The 8906-nt window shown below is 41.4% G+C and overlaps 1 pseudogene; it reads right to left on the bottom strand.

Moving 5' to 3' along the window:
• Nucleotides 1-3227: 3227 nt before the first annotated feature.
• Nucleotides 3228-8363, bottom strand: LOC121534446 (annotated as a pseudogene).
• Between the last annotated feature and the right edge of the window lie 543 nt (nt 8364-8906).

The raw sequence follows: 8906 nt of genomic DNA, 5'->3' as shown, positions 1-8906 counted from the left end.
ACGCTCTTCCCCTCTACCTCCCTCCCTCCACTTCAATTCAATGAGCTCTCTCTCTCCCACACACACGCACGCGCGCGCGCGCACACACACACACACACACACACACACACACAGAGAGAGCCCTAGCTTATCATCTGCAATAGAAGAGGAATGAAAGGGGGTGTAACCCTGGGGACTCATCCATCTTCCTCAAATTACGCTTCATTTCCTAATTCAGCTTCGGACTTTTTGGCCGCCTTGAGAGGCGGTAGTTTCCCAGTGTATACGGAATAGACGGGTCGCCACCCCCCACTCTAGCCCTCCACCCCCTTTTCCCCGTCCACATTGACTGGAAGCGATGTGAGAGACTGCTTCAGCCCTTACCCTTCTATAATCGTTGACCACACCAACCCAATCAGCTATTATTAATTTTGATTGATGATAAGTAATTACTTTGGATTCAAGGGATGACATAAAACAACGGTGCTTTTGTTGAAATGTTGGGACGGATGGCATCGGAGTGGGCCGGGAGGAGAGGCAGATGTTTTTCCTCTCTTGAAAGAGTAAAGCTTTTCTATTCTCTCGGGCTAAAACAATGCGTTTGGCCTTAGAAAAGTGCGGTAACAATTATTCCCTGGAGTGAGTTATCCTGTACAACATTTGATTCGGATAAAAGACATGTGAGGTCAACGATAATTTTTAAAACGAGTCTGCGCAGTTTTGAATAGTGGCATTTTGGAGACTAAACTTTATTCGATTCAAAATACAATAGGGTACTAACGTGCTGGTGTCTGTAGGCATACCATTAAGTTAGTGTTCTATGTAGACGAAATAATGTTGCATTTTTAAGATAGACCTAACATAAAACTAACACTCGCACTTGACTCGTGAACAACACTCGCACTTGACTCCCCCCTTACTAGCTCTGACTTTGCTGATAGCTACTTTATTGCGGGAAAATGTACTTACTATGGCTGTGATATGTGGTTGTCCCTCCTAGCTATCTTAAGATGAATGCACTAACTTTAAGTCGCTCTGGATAAGAGCGTCTGCTAAATGACTAAAATGTAAAATGTAATGAGCATGCATCCTAAACTAATTGCCAATTAAATGTTGAATAGTTAAAAAACGCATCGACGGTTTCAGGATTTTGGCCACCCATTTTCTATATGCTTATAAGTTTATATTAAAATAAAAATGTGGAATGATGAAAAATCAAGTGTTGATTTAATCGGATATCATTTTACCGTTTATATGCCAATTCTTGATGATGATTAGCCCCTATTGAGTCCTGGGGGCGCGCGGGCACTCCAACTGGCCGTCTGATTGCATGAAGACATAAACATATCACCAACCGAGTCTGATTAGCAATGGAGTGCCAAGGGATGCTAATTATTCTTATAATTGCAAATGACTCCATTCAGCACCACCACGCTTTGAACTATTGAAACCAGATAGCTTTCCTCTCCCGCGCGCTCCTCTCCTCTCCTTTTTTTTTTTTTTTTTTAGAGTGGAGTGGACTCAGTTCTGATTGAATAGTCTACAATCAGAACCTCCTCATACCTCCTCAACTTTTCTCTCAGATGTGTGATACTTTCTGCATTTATGTCTAGGATTGGATGTATTCTTGTTTTCTTTTATGAGTCAGGAATCTATAGTTTATTTGATCAGTTACATTACAATTGTCACCTAATTATCAGAAATTATTATTATTAGTTGCTACTGGTATATGTCACTAACGGGATGAACGACTTTCCTTGGAGCCTTAATATTAACCTACATTATTACCATTTTTATTCAAGTTGTAACATATTGCTATGTAACATATTGCTAATAGATTTTTTAATTTTACAATCATATTATTTTTCATTGCAAGTTTAGTTTCTTTGATATGGCTTTAGCTCCTCATGCGCTAGGCACATAGCGTAGCCTAGTTCAAGAGCCTCACTGTGACAGGTTCATTACCCAAGTCAGCATATTGTCTCCGTGTCACCACCCTCTGTCACACAGGTTCACCATTCTCCCCAAGCCGGGTGGTTGGTATTCAAAAGCATGCTACTTCTTTCCGATCCCATATAATCATACATCTGGACCTCTCCACATAATTATCAACTGGAAACGCCCAAGTCACCTAAGTGGTTTTACAACGACATTTCTGTTAAATTACAAATATTGTAGAACTACTAGGCTACATATTGCATTATGTTTGGTCAATGTTTAAAATATATATATTTTCGTTTGTTATCCATTCAATTGTTGTCGATCCCACTATTTGCTAGATTCAAAAGCATCGATAAACCTTCTTGGCAACTTACACATAAAAGCTCACTGCTTAGTCAATAGTCTATTCATGACTTACGTCCATCACTGACGTGTTGTATTTGACTGACACTTTTTGTAATATAAGATAACCACAGAGCCTTTGCATGACAGTCTCTCATATTTAATCTCATAAAGTCTTTATGAATTAATTTTTCAGTTAATGTTTATTTCAAAATGACTTCACTTCCGTTCTAATCTGGGGCGGCAGGTAACCTAGCAGTTAAGAGCGTGGGGCCAGTAACCAAAAAGTCGATGGTTCGAATCCCCGAGCCGACTTGAGCAAGGCACTTTAACCCTAATTACTCCTGTAAATAGCTGGATATAAGTGGTTGCTTTAAATGTAATAATTTAGCTTAATGAGAAATATTCTGAAAAAGAGGGACTGAGTTATACAGCACACTCTTGTTCACTTCGAAAAAGTAGTAATTATTTGTCTACCAAATACTTACTAGGCTATCGCTACATCCATAATTGGTTCATTTTTTGTGATAAAGCAGTGCACAAAAAATGATTCATATACTGACTGATCTCACAATCTTACCATATATGACAAGGTGCTAAGCCAAATAATAGTCATTTATTTCTCCCTGAAGTCACGACTACTTTGGGGGGAAAAGCTAAATATGAAAATATGTAAATCTATTTCCTTTACTCCTTTATTTTAGACTACATTACGCACGTACATTTCAATTGATAGCACTATAATGATAGCACTATAAATACTAAAGTTACACCTTTCTTTGAAAAATAACAGACAAAAACACAAAGCCAGCCCTCTAATACAATACATCTCATTAATTTGTCATTTAAAGACCACAACACCCCCTTGTGGTGACTCGGAGTAACACGGTTCTGCTTGTAAAGCAAATAACATTTTTAATTATGAACCAAAATAGCAATACAATGAATACAATCAATTGTAAAGACAGAAATGATGGCAGATATAAACATGACGTTTGTCATATATTGTACAGTACATAATGGTATCCATTTACTCACACTCTGCAATCTCAAGGATTCTGGATCCAGGAGCGGTATAGTCTACTTAGTACCACAGTCTATGACAATGATTCTCCTGTGTAACTCTGCAAAACAAATATTGTCACAGACAGACTGAATTCCTAGTATTTCCCAGTGTTTGTTCTGTAGCCTACAGTACACACAGAGCTCTATAGTGCTGGGAGCTCTCATCATAAAATACCATGTATCACCATATATCCTGTGTTTAGGGCTTATATACATCCTGGCGCCATCTCTGACTCAATGAACGTAGTCTCTAAACTCCAGCAGCAGGTTGTTCTTGATGAAGGTGGGCAGGTCTAGGTATGGCACCACCTTGTGCACGCGTCCATCCAGGTAGTTCTGCAGCGTCCAGCGAGCCAGGTGCTGTAGGGAATGAGGGGTCGGCTGCAGGGAGAACAAGGACTTATAGAACCCATTGTGTACCTGGAGAGAGATACACACAGAACAGTCAGTTAGACAGTCATACTCTATCAGAACAGAATAGAACAGAACGGAATAGAATGGAATCACTATGATTCTAGGAACTGACCTTAAACATCTCTGGTGAAACAGCCTCCACCCAGTCATCTGTAATTTTGAGGCGGTCATATGCATTCAGAAAAACCTTGATCGTGCACGAGGAGACAGCAGTACTTCAGAACTTGAAAGATACATCATTGCATAATGAATACCACATTACTTAAAACTAAAAAACACATGTTTATAGATACAGTGCCTTGCAAAAGTATTCATCCCCCTTGGCGTTTTTCCTATTTTGTTGCATTACAACCTGTAATTTAAATTGATTTTTATTTGGATTTCATGTAATGGACATACACAAAAGTCCAAATTAATGAAGTGAAATGAAAAAAAAAACTTCTTAAAAAAAAAAAAAACGGAAAGGTGCATATTTATTCACCCCCTTTGCTATGAAGCCCCTAAATAAGATCTGGTGCAACCAATTACCTTCAGAAGTCACATAATTAGTTAAATAAAGTCCACCTGTGTGCAATCTAAGTGTCACATGATCTGTCACATGATCTCAGTATATATACACACACCTGTTCTGAAAGGCCCCAGAGTCTGCAACACCACTAAGCAAGCAGCACCATGAAGACCAAGGAGCTCTCCAAACAGGTCAGGGACAAAGTTGTGGAGAAGTACAGATCAGGGTTGGGTTATAAAAAAATACCAGAAACTTTGAACATCCCACAGAGCACCATTTAATCCATTATTAAAGAATTGAAAGAATATGGCACCACAACAAACCTGCCAAGAGAGGGCCGCCCACCAAAACTCACGGAACAGGCAAGGAGGGCATTAATCAGAGAGGCAACAGACACCAAAGATAACCCTGAAGGAGCTGCAAAGCTCCACAGCGGAGATTGGAGTATCTGTCCATAGGACCACTTTAAGCCGTACACTCCACAGAGCTGGGCTTTATGGAAGAGTGGCCAGAAAAAAGCCATTGCGTAAAGAAAAAAATAAGCAAACACGTTTGGTGTTCGCCAAAAGGCATGTGGGAGACTCCCCAAACATATGGAAGAAGGTACTCTGGTCAGATGAGACTAAAATTGAGCTTTATGGCCATCAAGGAAAACGCTATGTCTGGCGCAAACCCAACACCTCTCATCACCCCGAGAACACCATCCCCACAGTGAAGCATGGTGGTGGCAGCATTATGTTGAGGGGATGTTTTTCATCGGCAGGGACTGGGAAACTGGTCAGAATTGAAGGAATGATGGATGGGGCTAAATAAAGGGAAATTCTTGAGGGAAACCTGTTTCAGTCTTCCAGAGATTTGAGACTGGGACAGAGGTTCACCTTCCAGCAGGACAATGACCCTAAAGCATAGTGCTAAAGCAACACTCAAGTGATTTAAGGGGAAACATTTAAATATCTTGGAATGGCCTAGTCAAAGCCCAGACCTCAATCCAATTGAGAATCTGTGGTATGACTTAAAGATTGCTGTACACCAGCGGAACCCATCCAACTTGAAGGAGCTGGAGCAGTTTTGCCTTGAAGAATGGGCAAAAACCCCAGTGGCTAGATGTGCCAAGCTTATAGAGACATACCCCAAGAGACTTGCAGCTGTAATTGCTGCAAAAGGTGGCTCTACAAAGTATTGACTATGGGGGGGTGAATAGTTCCATTTTAATTCCAGGTTGTAAGGCAACAAAATAGGAAAAATGCCAAGGGGGTGAATACTTTCGCAAGCCACTGTATCTGGTCGTGTTGACGAATGAAACTATAGCCTACAATTCTTCTAGCCTAACTTATTTTTTAAAACCTTATCAGTCCAAATGCAAATATTCCCACATTTTATAACTGCAAAGGGCACAATGTAAATAACACATACTGCCTGCATGCATTTTCCTAAATTTGATCCAATTATCTTTTTTCTGATCTCCTAAGAAACAAGTCATAAGATAACCTCCTAACTCCAACATGAAGTGAGGACGTGACTTGTGACTCATCAATAGAATAGAAGAAATAAACTAAAGTAATTAAACACTTGGTGAGATGAACAGATTGGTCTACCCTCTGGAGGTTTAACTGGAAATTATGCAATTAGTGCTAATTAATCTCCTATTAACACTCCTTAATTAGGAGTCAGGCATTTTGTTCCGGAGCATGTGGTAGGTTCAGTGAATAGTAGCAGACCTGGGTTCAATTAATATTTGAAATGTTTCAAATACTTTAGCCTGCCTGGAGTGCCAGGTGGGCAGGGTTAGCACAGGTCTTTTCTATTGGTTCCATTGCAACAGGCGAGCACAATCAAGCACAGCTAAAATATTAAAATGATTTCTTTCAAATAGCATTTGAACCTAGGTTTGGTTCAGTGAATAGTAGTAGTTTCCGTTTCATGTTGAGGAGAGAAATAAATTATTAATTGAACTGTTTTAGTGTTCATGCTACTTCATCTGTTTATTCTCCACTGTACATTCTGTTACAGTTATATCATCGGGTACATCAAGAACAATTACACGCTGATGATTTGATTTAATTACACTTTTATGAAACATGAACCAATCTGTTTAACGTTAGGTGATTTCTGCATAAATGTCTACACTATTATGAACACGTGAATGACTGATTGAATGCACAGCAAGATTACACAATACAGTATATGTTCAAGATGTATTGCCAGGTTCTTTACAAATGTTTTACTCCTAGTCCTACCATCAAACACTATTCCTTCTCTAGCGCATGTGCTCTTAACTAGATAATATTCATATAATTAATCAGAGAAGATTGTGAATAGGCCCTAAGCAGTTGCTTATTCCGCTTATAGCAGGGGCCGCTTCTGGCTCTTACATCGGGCAGTGCTCCACGCCACACCCTGATGGAGCTGTGGTTGAGCAGAGAGTGGACCACCCTCTCTGGCTTGTGCTCCGTCTTGTAGGACACCACCTTCAGAGGACCACAATCGAAATATGTTGTAAAACATTTGTGTTATCTTCAATTACAGTATTTTAAATGCAATCTATCCACGTGTGGCTGAATTATGTTTTTATATGTCATAAATAAAATGAAATAAAACACCTTGATGACATTGTGCATGGTGTTGACGCAGGCTCCGAGGGCCAGGAGAAGATCCACCACGTCTGGGTTGATGTTCTTACAGGCCATTTGGATCGGAGACGGTTTGTCCTAGTCCCCTGTTGTGGCGTCGGCGCCCGCCCCCAGCAGCAGCTCACACACCTGGAGGACAGGAAACACAAGGGACTTTTCACACTAATAAGCCGAACCAAGCAGAGCCAAACCAAGTTATACTGAGGGTTATTAACTCCAAATGATAAACAAACACAATAATGAATGAAGTAGATCACACACACCTTGGTGTAGTGTTCCAGATCGTCCTTCTCCTGTGGTTGTGAGCAGGCGGCGTTGAGCGGCATGAGACAATCTTCATATTGCATCTCCACAGCGGCGCTGTAGCGCAGGTACAGCTCTATGTGACCCAGGAGCCCGTTCCTTGCCGCCGTGTGTAATGGTGTGTCGTCCTCATCGAGGCTCTGCCCGTTGATCGCAGCGCCAAACTGGAGCAAGTGTTTTGCACACCTGTTGATCCAATTAGAGGGGGGCCAAAGGGAAATAGAATGTCCTGCAATTCTGGTTTCCTAATCCTCGCTTCATGTCCACATCCCAGTTCATCCCTAACCCTAGCCTCAATCACAATCACAACCCTAACTTCATCTCCACATCACGGTTCAACCCTAACCTTCCTATGGTGGAGTCTACTGCCAAGTCTCAGAGCAATAATATTGGTTGGTACTGTACTCACTCTAGGGGCTCAGGACTGGTGCACATGTGCAGGGGCACGGGCCAGTCTTCACTGACAGTGTTTGAGTTGGCGCCATGGGACAGCAGCAGCTTTACACACTGGGTCTGGCAGGCCTTGTGGAGGGCAGTGGTGACCCCGGGAGCCAGGTCTACGTTGGCCCCATGCTGAAGCAGGTTCCTCAGGCAGTCAACGAAGATCGGCCTGCTGTTATGTGGAGCAGGGTGGTCAGCTGCTGCTCATAGATCAGAGACCACAGTCCGGCAGGGAAGCAACAGGGTCGTGTCTATTAGGGCATGCAACTGAAAATGTTTTAAAAACGTATTGTAATGGAAAAGGAAAACAAGCGTTTATTGGAAAAGTCCAGGGAGACCCTTTCTGTTTGTCTGTTTTGTTCCTTTTGGTGACTAAATGAACATGACCCCTGTGAACAGGTCATTTCAAACAAAGGCATCAACCTACTCAGGGTTCTATAATGGTGCCTGAAGTTATTCCACTCCTGGATGTTCCTGGTTTAGTACACACTCTGGCTCGTCTATGATGCTAATAAGGGTCAGGTCATTTTCCACAAGTATCGTACTGAACTCCAAAGTATAGCCCGCAATTACACAGAACAATGTCAGTAGTTTTTTATAAAAACGTAATTTAAATGTAACGTCGGAGCTCCAGTACGCCCACACAACTCCATCGTAAATCGTGGAGTTGAGTTTAATCCGCTACCCCCACAAGCAGACAGTTACAGAACATAACCTCAGATGTCGGTTCCGACCGACATTTTCGCTTATAAATCGACCCGTGGATACCTTAGATCGAAATGGCTTGCATTGAGCGATAGCCCTGGTTGCCACTGACACAGTAGTATAGTTTTTTTTTTAAACCTTTGGATGTTAAATCTGAAACGATTTGAAGCGGGGATGTCCCTCCTACCATTTCATTCGCTCTTCCGACTGTCCAACTCTTGACTGAACTCTACATCACAGCCGTGGACAAAGCTCATGCCTGCAATCGTTACATAGTAGCGCAGCAGGAGTGGTTTCATTAAGGTAGCACATTCAGAGATCGATTTATAGCCATTCATCTAAAATAATTCATAGATGTTAAACAATAAACACTTCTTTGTCATAGACGGACAATATTAATATGAGATGGAAGGAGAGTTCCTAACGAGTTCAGGAAGGCAAACTAGAGCTCTGCGAGACATTCACAGCCATGGAGTCAAACGTTTTGATCAAGAGACACCTTTAGAAAATATGCAAACGTTCTAACACTAAACATGCAAATATGTATTTCACAGTTATAAGGAAGGTGAAATCGTATA

Source organism: Coregonus clupeaformis, chromosome 21, assembly GCF_020615455.1.
Source record: "Coregonus clupeaformis isolate EN_2021a chromosome 21, ASM2061545v1, whole genome shotgun sequence".
NCBI lineage: Eukaryota > Metazoa > Chordata > Actinopteri > Salmoniformes > Salmonidae > Coregonus > Coregonus clupeaformis.
This window is presented reverse-complemented; position numbering and strand designations above follow the sequence as displayed.